Source organism: Labrus mixtus, chromosome 10, assembly GCF_963584025.1.
Source record: "Labrus mixtus chromosome 10, fLabMix1.1, whole genome shotgun sequence".
Taxonomy (NCBI): domain Eukaryota; kingdom Metazoa; phylum Chordata; class Actinopteri; order Labriformes; family Labridae; genus Labrus; species Labrus mixtus.
In genome coordinates this window covers 13,819,113-13,837,987 of record NC_083621.1, presented here as the reverse complement: position 1 = coordinate 13,837,987, position 18,875 = coordinate 13,819,113, and positions in this window count along the sequence as shown.

Sequence of the window (18,875 nt, the reverse complement as noted above, 5' to 3'; positions counted from 1 at the left end):
CCAGGGTCCCCCATCATGTCATCGCTGCACTTTCTGTCCTCATATCGGCAGTCCCACTCGGCCTCTTTAACTGAGAGACTGCTGACAGCTTTGACCCCACATTTACCTCGATCCCCCCCCCCTCCCCCCCCCTCTTGCCTGTCCCAGAGCAGGTGGCAAACACCCCCCAACACGAGACCCCTCATCGTGATCTTCCATGCATTTGAAAATTTTATAAATTTTCACTTCTTGGCAAGCACTTCACTTCCTTGTCTTGTGATTTGGAGATAAAGAAAACTAACGTTTCTTAATTTCCCCGAAGTCCACAAAGAGAGTTAGTCACAGCCAAAGTTGATAAAAGTTTCTTCTTTTGTCCCAAAGAGTTCAATTAATCAACTTCACTGAGTGTGCTGGATGGAAGCGGATAAAAGTCTGGGCTGCAGGGACCAGGGGAGAAAACAGACTGATTTTGTATTCAGCTGCAGTGTCTTTCATACCCATTAAAGGATGTTAGCATCTTTTAAGCGCAGTGACTTTATTGTCAGTTTAAGGCTTACACGGATCCAACCATTTGCTGTATTGGATTCTTGGCAGATGGCCTGTGAGGGTCTTGGCCACCCCTGAATGTATTTCTCATGTTAAGCGTCACCTTCTCAGTAAATGGGCTGCTCTGTGCACTTACCCTACATAAAGGAACTTATGTCTAGGTTGTAATGGTTTTTTATCAGTTAGAAAAAAAATCACATCACATAGTTACTGCAAGAGATCCTCCTACTCTAGGATTTCAAGTGATTATATTTCTGAAAAGTCTTAGTTTATAGATGGCATGCTGCGAGATACAGTGAGTGTGTATAAATGCACCATCAGAAGTGGCTTTGCAGACTAGCCGAAGGATCTTCATATTCATGATTTAATAATCCGTATGAAATGTATGTCTGGGCACCTTGAAACCTAAAACAAGACATTATATCAACAAAATGCAATATTTCGCCCGCTGCTGAACATCACCATCAACCAGGGACAATGGCCAATTAGTTGTTTGATAATTATCAAAATGGATTGTTTTGGTCCCGCTAACTTCTGAGAAAACATTTTGCTCTTTAAATTGCAAACGCTCTAGTATTTTCACCAGCTTGCCCCTTTGCTGTATGCCCACTGTTTGGTGCTGAGTACATGTACTGTAGGTAGAAAACAGGAGTAAATCAAAGCATTCTTACTGAAAACAGCATTGTGCAGACAAATTATTTAACTAAAAATGTGCTTAAAGTTACTTAAAAGTTCCACAGAGCTGACGGAAAGTGCAGAATCTGGTGATATCTACTGTGGGTTTGTCCCTGCATACACCACTGTTGGAATTAGATGTATTCATTTGATCTGTTGTTTCAATAAAATACTAAATAATGCAGTGTAACAAATAAGAATGTTGTGTATCGCTTAACTCTGCTTGTGAAAATGAAGAGTCAATGAGTATGTTTATTCCTGTTACCGTCCATTGGGTCAAAAACAAATTCCTCTTCCTGTGGCCCTGAGGAACTGGAGCCAGAGCACCAGTAGTCCAAACTTTCATAATTTGTTCTGGGAATAAGAAATCACATGTGTCACAGTTTATGTCGGCACTTGTAGCCCGGAGCGATGGCTGGTTTAGAATTTGGAACAAACTACGAAATCATTTTCTTTGTGCACCAGTCATTCATCTTTTTTTCCAGACACCCAGACATCTCGGGCCTGTTTCCTCTCAAACTGACAAGACCGGCAGGTAAGCAACAGTTTCCACTCTTGGATCCCATTTAGGTCTTTAAAATGATGTTTTAACATACATTAAAATGTAATAGGGTTGTAAGTTGACACAATTTCCACATCTTGAACTGTATTTTGTGCTTTATTTTACAGAAACCTTCCAGTGCCAAGTAAAGGACAACAGTATATAAACCAAACTGCGATAACGTGTTTCTTTTATCCCTTTTTGATCCTGGAAGTATACTACATGATCTAAAATGGGAAGGGCAGCTGAAAAAATACTAATATTTGTTTTTCCTCAATCTTTGAAGTAGTCTATTTGTTTGGCCTTTCTCCAGGAAGCTTTCTTCATAAGAGATCATTAAATGGATGGTTGAGTGTTCAGCCACCAGTGAGCCTCCATAGAGCTACGACAAGACTATATTGCTCCTGTGCCATTTCACCGCAGAGGCTCACCAGAGGACCTGTCAGGCCTGCAATGTTTTACAGCTCCGTTTGCAGACAAAACACCTCACAACCAAATCCCTCCAACAACATCTGCTGCCAATTTAGCCGAGGCATTCCTGCAGTCTGTGCTGTTTAATATTCACAGGGGTTAGGATCTGCCGGGACAGAGGTGGAAGGGGACGGTGGGGAAGAGGAGAGGGGGTGGTTACCAGCGTTTCCAACCCTTTGGTCTGTGGTCCAGACACAGTGAAAAATGAGGGGTTAACAGAGAATGAGCCGGAGCACTGGTGGGTTAACTGGGCTAATTTGCTGGGATAATAATGGTGTTCATGCAAGGTCTTTGGGGAGCAGCGGCTTGGAACACAGACCTGTTGGGGCAACCACACGGGAAGTTAACAACATGGCCAAAAATGTATTTTATCATCAAACAGGCAATGAAGAGCTGGCTGCATGGCCGGAGCCAGCAGCCAACCTGAAGATAAAGACAAATGTTTGGAGAAGGGGTCAGACACAGAGCCAGATCTACACGTCAAAGATTACAGAGTTTAAACCCTGGTTTTAATGGGCAACTCGAAGCACAACATGCCAAAGGTCTATATTCTCTCTTGCTGTTGCCAGTAGCCTCAAGCATTATATTAACAGTATAGCCTACATCTATGGTATCAAAATGTTATCATACAATGTAATGAACAAAAAATCCTGGATGCACAATAACCTTTATAGGAAATGACTCATGAAAAAAATAGTAAAAACAGCCTTTATTGGCAGTAATCAAAGAATCCTGCATACATAACAGCACACAGATATGTGCTGCCTGACTGAGGTAAGAGAGAGTAATAACCCAGTTAATTGTTAATTAGACCCATGGCCTCCTTAAATATGACCACACAACGTCCTTGTGAATTTTTATGGATGTATTCCAGCTGCTGCTAACTATAGAAAGAAGGAAATTCAAACCAGTTTCCTTCTTTTGGCCCATTTTTTTCTGTTTATGCTAACATCTATGAGAAAATAACTTTTGTTGAATATGACTTTTTAATATAAATGTCTTGTAGAGAAGGAAACCTTAACATGCAAGCAATAATACACAGAACTTAAAATACTTAAGTTCAACTGTATTGGTTTCAGTGAGAAGTTCCTCTCATGTGTGGGAATATTTACTTTTCATCATGTGCAGAAGCTATCAATAACTCCCTGGTTGTTTTGGGGTGAAACAGAAATTTATATAAAAATAAATGTTGTCTTTATTTTGTCAGTATGTGTCCTTGTTCCCAAATAAAAGTGCCCACCATTGAAAGGACGTTATTTCAGCAGTTGACTCAACCTGGGCAGTCTAATGAGTGTCTGGAAAAGGTGATGTGGATCGTGCAACACCTCTGCTGCTCCCTCACTAGAGGACAGCCCTCGCCATAGCAACAGCATAAACATCTGAATCCCCTTGAGGGAAAATACCAATGCAATTTATTCGATATAAGAAAAGACCAGGCCTGTGTGGCCGAATTGTCACTCAGTGGACTGAGAGAGCAATATGTGATAATGATGACAATTTGTATTGCTTTCCCTTTTTATCTTTTACATTTCTCGTATATCACGTAGTCATTGTTTGACTTTAGTATGTAAATTGTGTGTTGTTTAATAAAGTTTTGAAATAAAATAAAAAAATACTTTGGAGTCGATCAACTTGAACATAGGCACCCTTCATTAACACTTTCTGTACTAGAAGTTTCCATAAGTTTTGAAGCGATTCATAGAAATATAGTTTATGCTCTTCGGCTGCTTCAGTAATTGAAGAAAGAGTAGAGGATGTGCGCGATGCAACATTTACACAAGGCTAAATAATTCATGCACTGGAGAAGCTTACACGATGGAGACCAAGTGATGCCAAACATAAAGGATTATATGATGAAGAAGATGATGACAGTGATAAAGAAGCCCTCCTAAATTAGCACCGTGAGTTGAAAGTTACTTCTGTTAGGGGCTTTGTGCCACGGGTTAGTGTTAGCTAAGCTAGCTTAGATAGCAATACAGCCTAACTTTACGTCGCAGCCTGTTATGAAGAATATCTGCAGAGGTGTACACTCTGCTTATGCATGGTAACTTTAATTTTCTCTTGTAAGCTTCATCCAAAACCGGCCTCTTCCTCTCAGCCTCGGCCATTGTATCAAACAGTACAGAGATGGGTTAACTGTCTGCTTTATACTTGTATATATACTTGTTTATACTTTATAGTCTAGACTTGTGTGTGAACTAGTAGAGTCGTACACAGCTCTTATGACCTCTGCTCGCAGCCAAAGTTACATACTGCAGTAAACAGGCGATCGGGCTGCGCTGTGGGCTTTAACAGTTAAACTGATGAAGATAAATTGTCCCTGTTGAAAGTTGTTTTTCTATTAAATCAACCTTTGAAACTACTATTTCAAGGTGGGAAAGTTACATATTGTAGCTTTAACAACAGCAGAGTTTAACTATTTTTTTAAAAGTATATCAGCACATAACTTTCAAACTGACTGTGCCTTGTAGCTGCCTTGACTTGACTTTTTAAAAAAACCCTTTTTAATTGCCTTCTCTAAAATTTTAAAGGGCAGGTTTTAAAAATTGTTAGACCCTTTATCAAGAAATTAAAGTGACTTCACTGTTAATGAATCCAAGCCATTTGTCCTATACTGGTCAACAAGTAGTTTAACTTGACTGACTAACTGCTGGGTGACTTATCAGAAACCCTTCAAATAAAATCAATTAAATGTATTGCACATCATCAGTTCCTCACTTGCATGTTTAAATATTTTCACAACGTGAAGAATGTTCTGACTTTTCTCCTCCTAAACTTCATGGACTATGTAATTCAATTCTGTCTTTCCCTCATCTTGTCATTATTTCAAAACACATTTCAGGGATCTGTTGAAACGTGGCTTCCAAGAGCCATCCACACTCTTTAACATGTTTTACATTCCAACCTCATGCCATGCATTATGCTGAAGAGCAACCAGCCCGATGCTGACATAGTCTATAAACATTTCCTCATATGAGGAATGATTTGCTTCAACTGAAAACAAAAAGACCTTGGGGAGATGTAAATGCATGCAGTGGCCTCATTTAGAAAAAATGGTTAAAACAAGTATTTATGACAATGTGATTTATGGTCAAACACCATTATCTTTGTTAATAGTACAATTGAGATGTAGCACTTAAATGTTGAGTACTTCTTGTCCTGACAAATAGTTCTCCAAGTGCACAGATTTATAAATAGTTAAACTGATAAACTTGTTTGTTTGAAATGTGCTAACATTTTCTTCTGAAGCTATGATCTTTAAAACACAAATTATAAGGGTTCATTTTTGTTGGGCTGAGTCGAGGTGAATGTATTTTAGAACCATAATCAAATCAAAGTTGTTTTGAATGTCTGATTAAAGAAACTTTTAGAGTAGTTATTAGTCACCATTAAAAGGCTGAACCCATTGATCTGTATCCCTAGGCATCAGCTGCAGTTGGCTCCTGCATCATTTATTGTCTGGAGTCCTGACTGTAAACGTAGCATATTTAGAGGGATGATAGATGTCCAGATGTCAGATGTCCAGGTTGAGCACAGAGCTGTTCTGTGTTTTAGGATTTGCTAACTGTGTCAAAGAGCCAGAGGTTTGTTGGGTGTCCCTTTTGTTGCCTTTTGAGCTGCGCTGTTGGCACACGGTGAAAGGTCTGTGGAGAGCTGCCAGTGGCTGAGGTCATTATAATGTGAGTTCCTTCTAGTAAGCCGTGACCACCAAGTAGCTTCCACTGAATCGCACACAGCACACAAAACTACGCAACCAGTTCTCTGCTGTGGTTAGGACGGGACTTTTTACTACAGCATGTGTATCTAACTGACACATAGCAGTGGCTAAAGTGCTTTTTTAAAACCAGAACCCTGGTCTTGGGTTCAGAACTCTGTAATAGGAGACATGTTTCCTACTGGAAACATTGGTGCCCATCCCTTTCTTCCAGTAATATTACACAAAACTATTTTTAACACTTGATAAATATCGAGAGAAACAAGCGGTTTAGCCATGGTAGCTTCATTTTTCTTGGATAACATTATGTTGGTTTGTTTGTCCATCTGTGCAACACTATTGGTGCCTTCAAATAGAGCTTACAGTGTTCATGATGAGAATCAATATGTATAACCCACTTCATTTGTATTCACAACCTGATGGAATAATATTTTCTAAAATCTGGTGATGTGTTCAGGATGTGTTAGGTGATATGTTAAAACACTTCTTCAGAAACCAGAAAGGCCATGGTGGTTATTTATTACAGTAGACTGGTAAGTTAATAAAATGCAGACTAATTTAAGCCAAGCTCAGTTTTTCTTTGTATTTTATGTCTGAAGAAAATGTTGATATTCCATATGGCTTCCTTTTCCTCTTTCATTATTATGCCTTTGCATTCTTACATTTCGACACCCTTCTCGTTGGTGAGTGGTTTGGCCTCTGTGTTGCCTCTTCAGCAGACTTGGTCTCTGAATAAACCCCTTAAACGCCAAGCTCATATTAAACATTACTCTCATGTCATAACCATAGCCTAAATGTCATTTGAAGGCAGCATGTGGTCCAAACTGAAAAGGGCTATTGAGTTAAGTGCTTTTAAATTAAGTCCAGACATTTGTGTCAATCACAAGATTAAGTTGGAGCTCTTTGATTTCCCTCTGACTTTTCATGTCCAGATCAAGTTTCTTTCATACTTAAATATAGAATCAAAAACCTTCAAACATCTGACATTCTCCTCAGCCTCGGCTGTATTTTGTTCTCAGTGTTCGTCAGTGAGCATACTGACTTACTAAATGAGATAATTAACACACTAAATTATTAAATATAGTCATGATAGCTTAAACCGCTTTGCAGCTTTCTGATGTTGATGCAAAGATGCAAAAAGGTTATACACAAATCTAGAACTTGTTCTCTCAATTGTTTCCAGTATTATTCTCTGTAGAGACACTATTTCTGAATCAACAAAGCATGACTATTCAGTTTTTCCCCTAGGTTTACAGCGTTTAGGGGGTGGGGACAAGTCAACATGCCGACACGATGACACAAACATTTGAAGGAATCTTGGTGTTCATGTGTTACTTTTAATGACAGCTGTCCTTTTCCATCGGAAAGATATCCTTAAATGACTTCTTTCCCTGATTTCCGACTCTATCCACTATCCTATCCCTACAATAAAGGCACAAAAAGCCCCCCAAAAAATCTTGACCTTCAGGGGGGGCTGGCCGCCCCCCTAATATAATGGTAGGGGATACATTGCTATTGTTATGTACAGGAACTGAGGTTTTCTATGGTCAGAGAAACATCATGGAGTAGGTTAAATCAGAATCAGAATCAGCATCAGAATCGGGGTTTATTGCCAAGTACATTTACACATACAAGGAATTTGACTTGGTGTATTGGTGCTAAACAATTAACAGGGAAATAAAGCAGAACTAGCAACAACTTAAATAATATAGTATAAGAAGCTATTACAATATATAAAATAGAATTAAAAAATGTAAAATATAAAAATAAAAAACACAAAATGTACAAAAGGTGCAATGTAGGAGCTGTGCAGTGGACTTTGAGAAAACAAAATCTTAGTGTGTGTAACTACTCACAGAGTGCATGTAAGAAAGATACATTTTTGAAGTCCAGTGGGCGTTAATGTAACGCATAAAGAACAGTTCAGCATTCACATTACTTTGATGTTTTACTGACTGTGGGGCTGATGAGAGTCTGGGTTATGTGGGAGGAAGGGGGGAGGGCAGGGTCATTGTTCATCAGGCTGACAGCAGAGGGGAAGAAACTGTTCTTGTGGCGTGAGGTTTTGGTCTTGATGGACCGCAGCCTCTTGCCAGAGGGGAGAGTCTCAAACAGTTCATGTGTGGGGTGAGAGGGGTCGGCCACAATCTTACCTGCCCGCCTCAGGGTCCTGGAGGTGTACAGGTCGTGGAGAGATGGTAGATTGCAGCCAATCACCTTCTCAGCAGAGCGGATGATGCGCTGCAGCCTGCTCTTGTCCTTTGCTGTGGCTGCAGCGTACCAGACTGTGATGGAGGAGGAGAGGATGGACTCAATGATGGCAGTGTAGAAGTGAACCATCACGGTCTTTGGCAGGTTGAACGTCTTCCGCTGCCGCAGGAAGTACATCCTCTGCTGTCCTTTCTTGATGAGGGAGGTGATATTCAGCTCCCACTTGAGGTCCTGGGTGATGATGGTCCCCAGGAAGCGGGAAGACTCCACAGTAGACAAGCGTGGATTAATGAAGTTAACAACGTAAAGCACCGGAAACCTTGTTATTTTAAAACAAACCACCACTATGTGCTAATCTTATATTCAGTAATCTAACGTTACCTAAAACTTTGATTCTGAAACCCATTAGGAAAGTCAGGATGTGCACTCTGATCTCAGGTCTCCTTTGTTTCCATTAACAAGCCATCAAGACCGACTCCGCATGGCTTCAGTGCATGAAGCTATACAGTCTTGACTTCAGATAACATTGCCAGTGAATCTAATGATGGCAGCAAATTTGTTTCTTTTGGAATATAGCTGACATAACAAATGGTTGTTATTTCTTAGTTTTTATACAATTTCCAAACCAGCTTTCCTTCAAATTAGCTGGCAAAAAAATTATTCCCTGAAGTAGGACGAAAAGAATGTGATAATAAAATATATGAGCTGCAATGTGTAAGGGATCACCTCCTTGTAGTGGTCTCTATTGCTGCAGGTGACTGTATACACTATTTTCTTTATTTTTCAGTAATAAATTAATGCTATTAATGCTCCTTTTTTAAGTGTATTGACACCAGAGAGCATAATGTAAAGAGAGCTTTAACATCAGTATTATCCCCTCAGGAAACCTGTGCTTCACAAGATAGTACTCAGTGGAACATGATAGGAAACTCAGGGAGGAAACAGATGATGTCTAGCAGAGGTCATGAGCTGGTTTTGTACCTGTGATCACAGGAACACATGGTGTTCGCTGAGGCACGCAGGCCAATGATTTATCTTTAAGTTGAGAATGTGCCACTGAATTTTTTTTGTACCACTGTCTATCTCTGCTAAGCCATGTGTTTGGCACACACATACTTGGGGATTTTCAAAGTGCCTGGTCTGGTTTTATAGCGAGTCCCTCGTGGAATGGGATTACTTAAAAAAAAAAAAAAAATCAGGCTGTTGTTAGTCTAACAGAGGTCATGTTTACATGAGTGGAGGAGCTGTTGAAGGGACAGCCCTGTGTGTGTAGAAGGTCTACTGAGCTACGAGGAAATTCTGGACCTTTAATGGTGCAGCCCTGAATTATTCGTGTTTACTTTTTTTTAACGGTTGTGTGTTAGCTAATGTGTGTTGACGCCTACATGTCTGACCTTTAGAGAACTAAGTCAGTCAAGTTATATCATCCTAAATCCGGTGTCATCCTTATCAGTCAGTTTGTACTCTGGATTCCAACGTGCCTTGCCCCCGCTGTGTTTTTCTCGTGGGTGATTGGTCCGCTGTGACTTTATCCATGTCGACTCCAATGTTAACGCTGGCAGATATTCTCCAGGAAAATCAGGAACACATTCTGGCCAGATGTCAGTGATCTGTTTATCAAACACCCACAGCTGTTTAGTGAATATTAAGTGAACGAGACACTTTCCTGTAATTCCAAGACTTAAAGTTTACACAAATAGTATCATTTTACAATATTAATGTGTATTGGTAAGGTTGACTATTTTTAAATATTTAATAGGCTAAACCAGTCTGATCATAAATCCTTCATAAACTCAACAATTAATGCGATAAAAAATTATCTTTGATTTGTGAGGCAGCCACTCCCACCACTCATAACATTTAATCAATCAATCAATCATTATTTTTATAGCGTCAATTCATAACGATGTTTATCTCGAGATATGGGATAATATGAAGGCAGAATTTCTATTCCTCGCGTTCCTGTTGTCCACACCTCCTTGCCCCTAAGGTAGGGTCGTAGCAGGCCGTGCATGAATGAGGACGGCAATGGTTGTGGGGACAACACAGTCCGATGTTAGTGGCCGGGCGTCAGGCGGCGGTCGAGGGATGATGCGGTCTGATGGTGGAGGCTTAGTAAACATTGTTTCAATTTACAACTATTTTTTTTTGTACACTCACAATCAAGTTTGTTTAGTGAGGTTTGTGGAACAAAAATGTAATCTCAAAATGATCCCAAGTAGATATAAGTTCTCCTAAGTGATCATTTAGCCTAATCATGGATATATTTTAGGGAGCTTTGAATAAGCTTGGATTTGATTCTCTGCTGATGGTTTGAAGAATTCAGAGTATTTTCATATGTGTGTTGTAAATTAGCCTCCAAGTCTTTCAGGGATTCATCTTTCAGATTAATCAAACAAGGGTATAGTAACTTAAAAGTAATGATATGACATACTAATATAGCATAACCTTCAACTAGAAGACATTTTTTAAAAGAGCACATTCAACTGCTGTCAGAAATTTTAAGTGCTTCTCATACGAATGCAACGTTTGCTCTTTTCAGCATCAACCTGATGGCCCTTGATCATTTCCTTCCACCCCCCGGCCCTCCTGACTCATCTCCACTGTGTCTCCCTGTACAGGCATCCACGGTCAGTGTGCTTTGTATACTGCTGATGTATGTGTTTACTGGACCTGCACACAATGTTAGACAGAGATGTCACCTACACACACACACACACACACACACATATTTGAAGTACATGAGCACACACATAAACACTGTCGCTGGGGGGGGAAAAGTTTTCAGGCTTTTCGTTTGATAAACAATTCAGAGGAGATAATTAGTTGATAAGACATCTCTTTGATTTACTGTGGGGACTCGACTGCAGCTATTGCCTGCAAGCTGAGGCTCACTCAAAAGCTTTGTATTAGCATACGTTGAATTTTTAATCAATTAACATCCTGAAGGAGGAATGGGAAAGTGCAGGTTTGCTCCAGTGGCGATGTAGGGGCAAGGACAATTCACTCATATTTGCATATGGCTCATGCTTGCACTCTCCTGCACACTTCTAATGTCTTCTCCTATATGACTGTCAGAAAACTGCTGTTTGCTGCTTCTGAAGTAATTAGTAGCTCTGACCACTCAGACAGCTGGCCAATTAAATGTTCTTGTGGCTGCTGCTGCTGCTGGTGCTTGATGTGTGTTGGGTTTTCACACAGAGGTGTAGATGGGAGGACAAACTCATCTCTCCATAGTGGGGGGAGAGATGCCAGGAAAGCTTGGCTGTGTCTGAGAGTGCTGTGTCTGTGTGCTTCTCCACTGGCTGTGCGAGCAGATAAGGAAAGAAGGCAGAGGGAGAGCTGCTGATTCTGGGTTTTCATTCCAACCCCCTCCCCAACCCCCACCCGCCTTCTCCTGGTCTGTGTTTCTCTGTGCAGCTGCAGGTCTGGGAGCTGACCTGCATTAAGACATCAGAAACTGCCTGATGGGCTAATAGGAACAGTTTTCTGGAGCATCTTCAAAAGCTTGTTTAACAAGGGCAGCTTTGGCAGTGATTTAAGGAAATTTGCTATTATGGTTAAAATGGAGTTCACCTAATCTGTGCTGGCAGATTAGAAACTATTGGACATCACCAAAATGCTTCCTCCTTAACTGATGTCTGTGCAGCCCTTTTCACATGTGAACTCATGACAATATCCAGACAATTTCAGGACATATGAGTCCCGTGTTTTCTTTCACACATAAACCACACGGGTGGAGAATCTTTTTTTTAGGTGACTGTTTTAGGTCACATTAAGAAAATCAGGCAGCAGCAAACATAAAAAAAATTCAGCTGAGACAATATTGGCTCTCATGGACATTTACTAGGGGGGTTGCGGGGGAAAAATCTGATTAAAGTCAGGGTGAACGGCGGTGGACCATTTTGTTCACATGCAGCCCAACAAGTGGTGAAACGGATCACAGTTGATCTGTTCACCCTCCACGGTCTGTGCATGTGACCTGTTGAGTGGTAGAATATGTTACAATGTTACAATTCACTTAGCAGACGCTTTTATCCAAAGCGAAGTACATCAGAGAGTAAGTACAACACTAATCCATTCATACACCGCCACGAAGCAGTGGGAGCAATGCAGGGTTGAGTGTCTTGCCCAAGGACACATCGACTCTACCAACTGAGCTACAGCCGCCCTATAATATATATATGTATGTGTTTATGTATGTCTTGTTGAAAAGAGGACAGCATTTAAGAAGTGCATGTAGGCGCCATGGAGATCCTATTTGACGGTTTTTGTGACTCACAAACGCGCTGCAGATGGTTCCAGCTTTTTTTCTGTCACTGAATGAATGATACCCAGGTACCAATATATCTCAAGTTGATCACTTATTGTTCATTGTGTGACTTTTAATCAATTCAGTTCAGAAGATGACAGTTTACTCTTTCTAACTCTCATTAAGAATTATTTTAACTTTCTGCAGATTTGTTGAAACACCTTATAATTCTCTCTCTTTCACTGTACTATTTTTGTTTTCACTGTTGTCTATATGTCCTCTGATGCTGATGGGAAAATAGCCTTGGTTTGGAGTGGTCTGGCTGGCGGGCATCTGACAGTGATTTGCTGATCCTGTGCAATTGCATGATAGCTCTCATCCTCTAAGGCCACAGGCCCCTATAAGTCGGCCAATCACTGCCCCTCAGCACTTTGCTGTTGGCAATTATAGGTCAGTGTGTGTCACGACATCATTGTCTACCGTTTGAATGGTTCGGTACCAGCGCCTGATGCAATCAGTTGTTTTTCTCTTTGCCATTTAAACTGGGACAGAAACCGACTAACAGCATGACGAGCAGAGTTTCTGAATTATCGTTTTGAGTTGTTTTGCAGAATTCCGGGAAAAGCGAGTGAATGCAGTAATTTTCCTTCAGTCATCTGTGAAGTCAAAATTACACATTCTTTCATGATGAAGCTCTCAACATCAAGTAGAAAATTCCCTCAATACATTTTGAGAATTGTTGTGGTAAAAGACCTGATACTTTTTTCATCAGCCAAACATTAGTATGAGTTAAAATCTGAGAGTAAATTAAACACTTAACTTTTTTAGGTGTAACTATTTTACACTATTTATAACTCCTCACTGTGTTCATTATTACAACAATTGGATAACAAGCAAGTGAAAGCCATTATTAACTAGGGATGGGCATTTACAGTTAACTAATCACATGAGTACTTGCATTATCTTATGAAGGATTACTGGAGTACTAACTCATTTCTAGACTGTAAATGAAAAAATAAGTCAGACACGGACCTCCTGGAAGCTCGCCGTGTTTCCTGCATTGTGTCGCTCGTCTGTACTGTGTGTCTGTAGGACAGCAGTTTTCAAATCCCCGTTCTGGATGTAAGGTGACAAGTGATATGACAAGAGTTGTCCATGAGTCTGTAGTAACAATTTGCTGTTCTGCTCAATTCTGCTGCGCTTTCCTCATAAATGTTTTCCATACTACTCTTGTAATAAGGCTCGACAAAGGAACCTTTCCTTCCACAAAATCTCTCTCTCGCATCTCTCCAGTCAGCATTTTAGTTAACAAGTGAATCTTCTCCACTATGGTATCATCAAATGATGTTATGCTGCCTTTTGTTGGTCTCTGCGCATGTGGTTTAACATTGAACTAGTATTTCTATGATTACACTGCATGTTATTGTAGTCTTTTTTTTAATGTAATGTGCGCTGGCCTTTGGAGTATTGTTTCCCCTTAGAGAGTTACCGTAGCTACTGTAAAGCAGTTGTTGTTGACGTAATCAGCTCGCTGCACACAAGTGTGTATGTTGAACGGAGATGAAGGCATAGTCGGAGAAGTTCCACCTATGTGTACCTTTTGTTATTTTCTTGCTCAGGTACACATGTACTGCTCAAAAAGTTGAACTATTGTAGCCTATAACAACGTGTGCGGGTGCACGAGTAATGAAATGTTTTGAGCAATAATCTCAACAAAGAGTACAAGAATACCTGAGTACGTGTACCCATCCCTAATAAATACGGCATAAAAACACAAACACATAATCAAAGAAATTACCATACAGCACAACACCAAGCAAACATGTTAGTTTGATCAGGTGTTGATTTGACAAATGAACCAATAAAGTGCAGCCTGTTTTATTTAAGAAAAGGGATATTCCAACCCCACAACATGTTTTTGAGACATTTCTTCATCTGAACTTTAACTTTAAAGTGATTTGCTCAAACACACACCCATGGCTGGGAGAGAAGAACACTACTTCAAAAAGTTTGAATTTCCCTCGGGATCAATAAAGTATCTATCTATCTATCTCTATCTACTCATGAACCTAAACTACAAATGAACTTACACATCGCTGTTACTGTACAGACATTATTCACTGCCTGTCATGTCACAACTGCATTGTCTATTTTTGGCCTCTTCATAATTCTCAGTTAACAAACAGTGCAAAGTGTTTTTGAATCGACATTGATGACTAAATAATAGCTTTCTAAATATTGTCAGCAGCCTCAGATGAAAACATTGTACGTCCCTCAGCAGACTTTGAGTGTCCTGACAGATTAAGGAAATACCTTGAGGGCAGTGAAGTGGTTCATGTTGCTGTCTGTCTTTGTGTGAGTGTTTGCGTCGTCAAGTGTCCGTGTGGAAAAGAGGTTTAGACCGTTAACGCCTTGGTGGTTTCATGGCAGCCCACGGAGCAAAGTGACGTCTTCCTGACAGGGTCAGCTCAGCCCCTCAGAGACACGGCCTCTTAACTGGCCCTAACAAGATAATAACACCACACGGACCCCTGGATCACCAGCAGATCGTTTCTTTAAATACTTTAGGGTAGGGAAGGAGAGGAGTGGGCTTGACTGACATGACCTTGAATGGATCTCATCAAAGTCCAGGACCAGATATTAGATAATCTGAGCTGTGCACGCACTTGATAAACATGGTAGACATTTGTGTGATCTTCTCACTCAGTTCCTGACTCAGAGCATGCTCCATGTGCATGTAGTGTGATTAAAAATACCGTAGAACCACTCAAGGACAACTGGATGCTTCGGATTTACATTTAAAGCTGTTTACGTCCTTTGTAGTTAGAAATATAACATGTGGGAAGGCATAGGGAAGTTTTAACGTTACACGCATCCAAACAATAGACGGAATTCCTGCAGCGATTGCTCAATAAAAAGTTAAAGCTCTTCAAAACACGACAACACAAAACAATGCCTTTAGAGGGCTTTAAATGCCACATAAAATATAAAGGGCTTCTTGTTTACCACCTCATATGTGACTGCAGTAAACTCAGTTAGTGAAGCCACCCCTCTACATGCACAACACCTTCATGCTCCTGTAACTACCATTTACAAAGAATGGCAAGGAAACATGCCAGCATTTCTCAGTGTAATAAGAGAGGAAGTGTCCTCTTGGCCCCCGAAAGAGGACACTTGAGGAACGGCTTAAGGAAGTTAACAGTTTATATCCTTAGTCCATCCGTCATCTATGTGTAACGTTCTAATGATGGGAAAGTTATGACCCTCATTACATTAGCCTATGGGCCGGTGCACTCACTTTGTTCCTGGCCTGTGAGCTAAAGCTAATGTGGCTAAGCTGTGCAGCACATAGAATAATCCTGAAGGAAGTCTTGGCTCATTGACAAGGGACACAAGTTCAGAGAAAGGTACAAATTCACTTTTGTCATTTTTCTCCTCGTGATATTTAAAGAGGAATTTTAAATTACAGTAAAACATGTGCAGATAGAAGAAAACTCTAGACACCTCATTCGGCCTCTTTTTTCTTTTTCTATATGTCACCCCCATCCTCAGTTTTGCATACCAGCTACCCCCCTGTCCTGTGTTCGTGCATGCTTTGTTTTTATGGCCACTCCAGTGATCCGTCGCCTCTGCAGAGCTGCTGTTGTTAACACAGCTGAGGTGCATTACAGACTGTTGCTCCTGCCTTTTGGGTAGCTCCAGGCTCTGTTTGCAGGCAGGACTTTTTTGTTGTTCACTTCAGAAGCTGATGCATATATTGCATGCATTTTGTCTCACAAACATACAAAACCAGATTGCACAGATGTGACAATGACTTCCCAAAAAACATAAAATGTCCTTATCCTTAATGCTGTTGAAACTGAACAAAAGATTGATTAGTATTTTGCTCTATGAAGAATCTGTCCAGAGAAAAAAAAACTGTCTGTGTCACTGAGTGTCTCTGCAGGCCTACCGGTAGGAACATTTACGTTGTGATGGGCTGATTATCAGCCTACTTATTTTGTTTATTGTATTTTCAGCATGATTGATGTTAATACAGTTGCATTGTGTTGGACTTTGACTTGCCATTTCCCCCAAATTTACATTATATACGAATTAGCAGCCTGTTTCTCCTCGTTGAAGTCATTTGGCCATTGCGGCGCTATTTCCCTTCTCGATCTCGCTGTAGATTTTCCACTCACAGGAACAATAGAAACATGGAACACTTTAACTTCTATTGTAGTATTAATAGTGTATTCCATTTGAAGCTTGAAAATATTTGTTACATGAAGCCTGTAGATCTTTTTTTCAGTTGCTCAGCCATGGTGAAAGACAGGAATGTACAGTATACTTTCTTGGCTCAGACACTCCATATCCACACCTTTTGAATTATCATCTTGTTGCCACATAACAACAGGAAAAACATTGATACAAAAGTAATAAAAATGTAATCAAAACTTTTGCAACACCTGCTTCTCACATGTGTCCTCAATTTGCAATCACAGTCTGCAGATTCTGTATAATTAGAGTCTGTGGAGTCCAGGTGGTTGAGCGACAGCAGTGAGCTGGATAATATCCATCACTGTGGGTCTGTCGGTGGTTCTGTGGGCTTTGTTGGTGGTATTGTGTGATTGCCAACTGCAGTAAAGCTTTTTTTTTTTATGATGTGGCAAGAGTTGATTCTGGGAGTCTCTGCCAAAAGCAGTCCAGATGTTACTAATATGGTCTGTTTCTGTGGTATTCACATTTATATCAATGCATATAAGTACTGAAGGCACTGTAATGCAAATTCTTCCAATCTGTAAAGATTTTATGTTTTCTGCATCTAAAGGGATGATGTCAATGATTTAAAGATCCTCATAATAATGTGCTGACATTCATTATCCTCAGTACTTCACCCATCAACCTGAAAGTTTAACTTTTCCGACAATAACCCAATATACCCACCCCCACTCTCCCAGCAGTGTACTGGTGACAAACATACCAGCAGTGACAGTGAACAGGGTCCAGAGTTGCTCTCACAGGCGGACCTTGAACTCCTTAAAGGGCCGTCTGGCCTCGCTGTTTTGCCCCACCACCGTCCGTTGCTGCCCAGCCACAAACTGTAACTCTATAGCCTCATTGTCACGCTCCATATCCTCCAAGTGACCCCGGGTCCAATTATACAGCTGACCCAGGCTTGATGATATAACCTTGGGCGTCTTTTTTGCGGCTGCTGGGGCTCGGGGGTGCACTCCTTGTCTATCATGACATGTCAGCTCAGTGCGTTAACCAGACACTTCCCTGAGTAGTCCCTGTGGGGGTTTGGGAGGAAGAGTGGCTCCCATGCAAAAGGCTCCGTACATTTTAACAACATTGCTTCACAGAGTCTCTCTTAGATAAACAACATAATGAGAACGTAGCATGCCTGAAGTATTCAGACATATAATTTCTGGTGTTTTTTTCTTTAAAATATAGAGCATGCACATTTTATGTTTCGAAAGAAATCACATGATCCAACACATTTCTTATAAAATAACCCTAAATCCTAGGCTCAGGGGTCTTGATTTTCACTAAATATTCAAGAAATCGTTTAATAAATGTGGATTTGTGGGCTTTTACCATCAACTGGATTCCTTTCTGATTATTCAGCAGTAACACTGTAGGAAGCCTCCTTTGTGTGCAGATATGACATATATATATATGCACGCTAAATATCAGTCCATCTAGACATATCCATAGTCTGCATGCATGCTCAGCAGCTGTGATGCATTAATGTGAAGATTGCTTAGTATGCACTATAGGCTCTGAAAAGGCTACCTGTCTCTTGTGAAATGTTCCTTAATGGATGAGGAGTTGATTTACATTTTCAAAGGGTTTTGACTTTCTATACAAGATTCAGCTAAAGGGAAAGGTTACTGTCTGTGGCACTCAGGTAAACATGTTTTTTTTGTTCGTCTTTTTCAGAGTTTCAGTCCAGGTTCTACACAAATTTAAAATACAAAAACAACATGAATGTCTCGATGTAATACGGTTGAAAAAATACAAGTAAATTCCCTGTTGGTGCACTTCTGCTGTGTAACGAGGAGGCTAATTTGGTCCGATAAGAGGCAACCCATTTAAATAAATATTAGCCTTTTTTGTTGATTCAGTGGCGCTCACTGCTGAGAACATAAACATGACAAATATTTATGACAAGTGCAGTTTGACTAAATGACAACCTTAAAGTTCATTCAATTCTAACAGTATTCAGTGTGCAAGCCTTTGAGTTTGACTTGGGTTTGTTTTCAGTATCTTCATAGTGGCGGCTTGATCTATAATATAAACTAAACTTCATTTTTTTTGGCTCCATCCTGATAATGTCAGTTTTTCAGCTTGTTCCACACTTTTGTTTTGGCTGATAACTTCTAAACAACTATTGGGCTGATTGACGTCAACTCTTGAAAAGGCATTCATGTTCCCCAGAGGATGTAGTCATCTGATTTTGATGATCTCCTGACTGTTTCTTGGGCACCCCAAGCAGATTG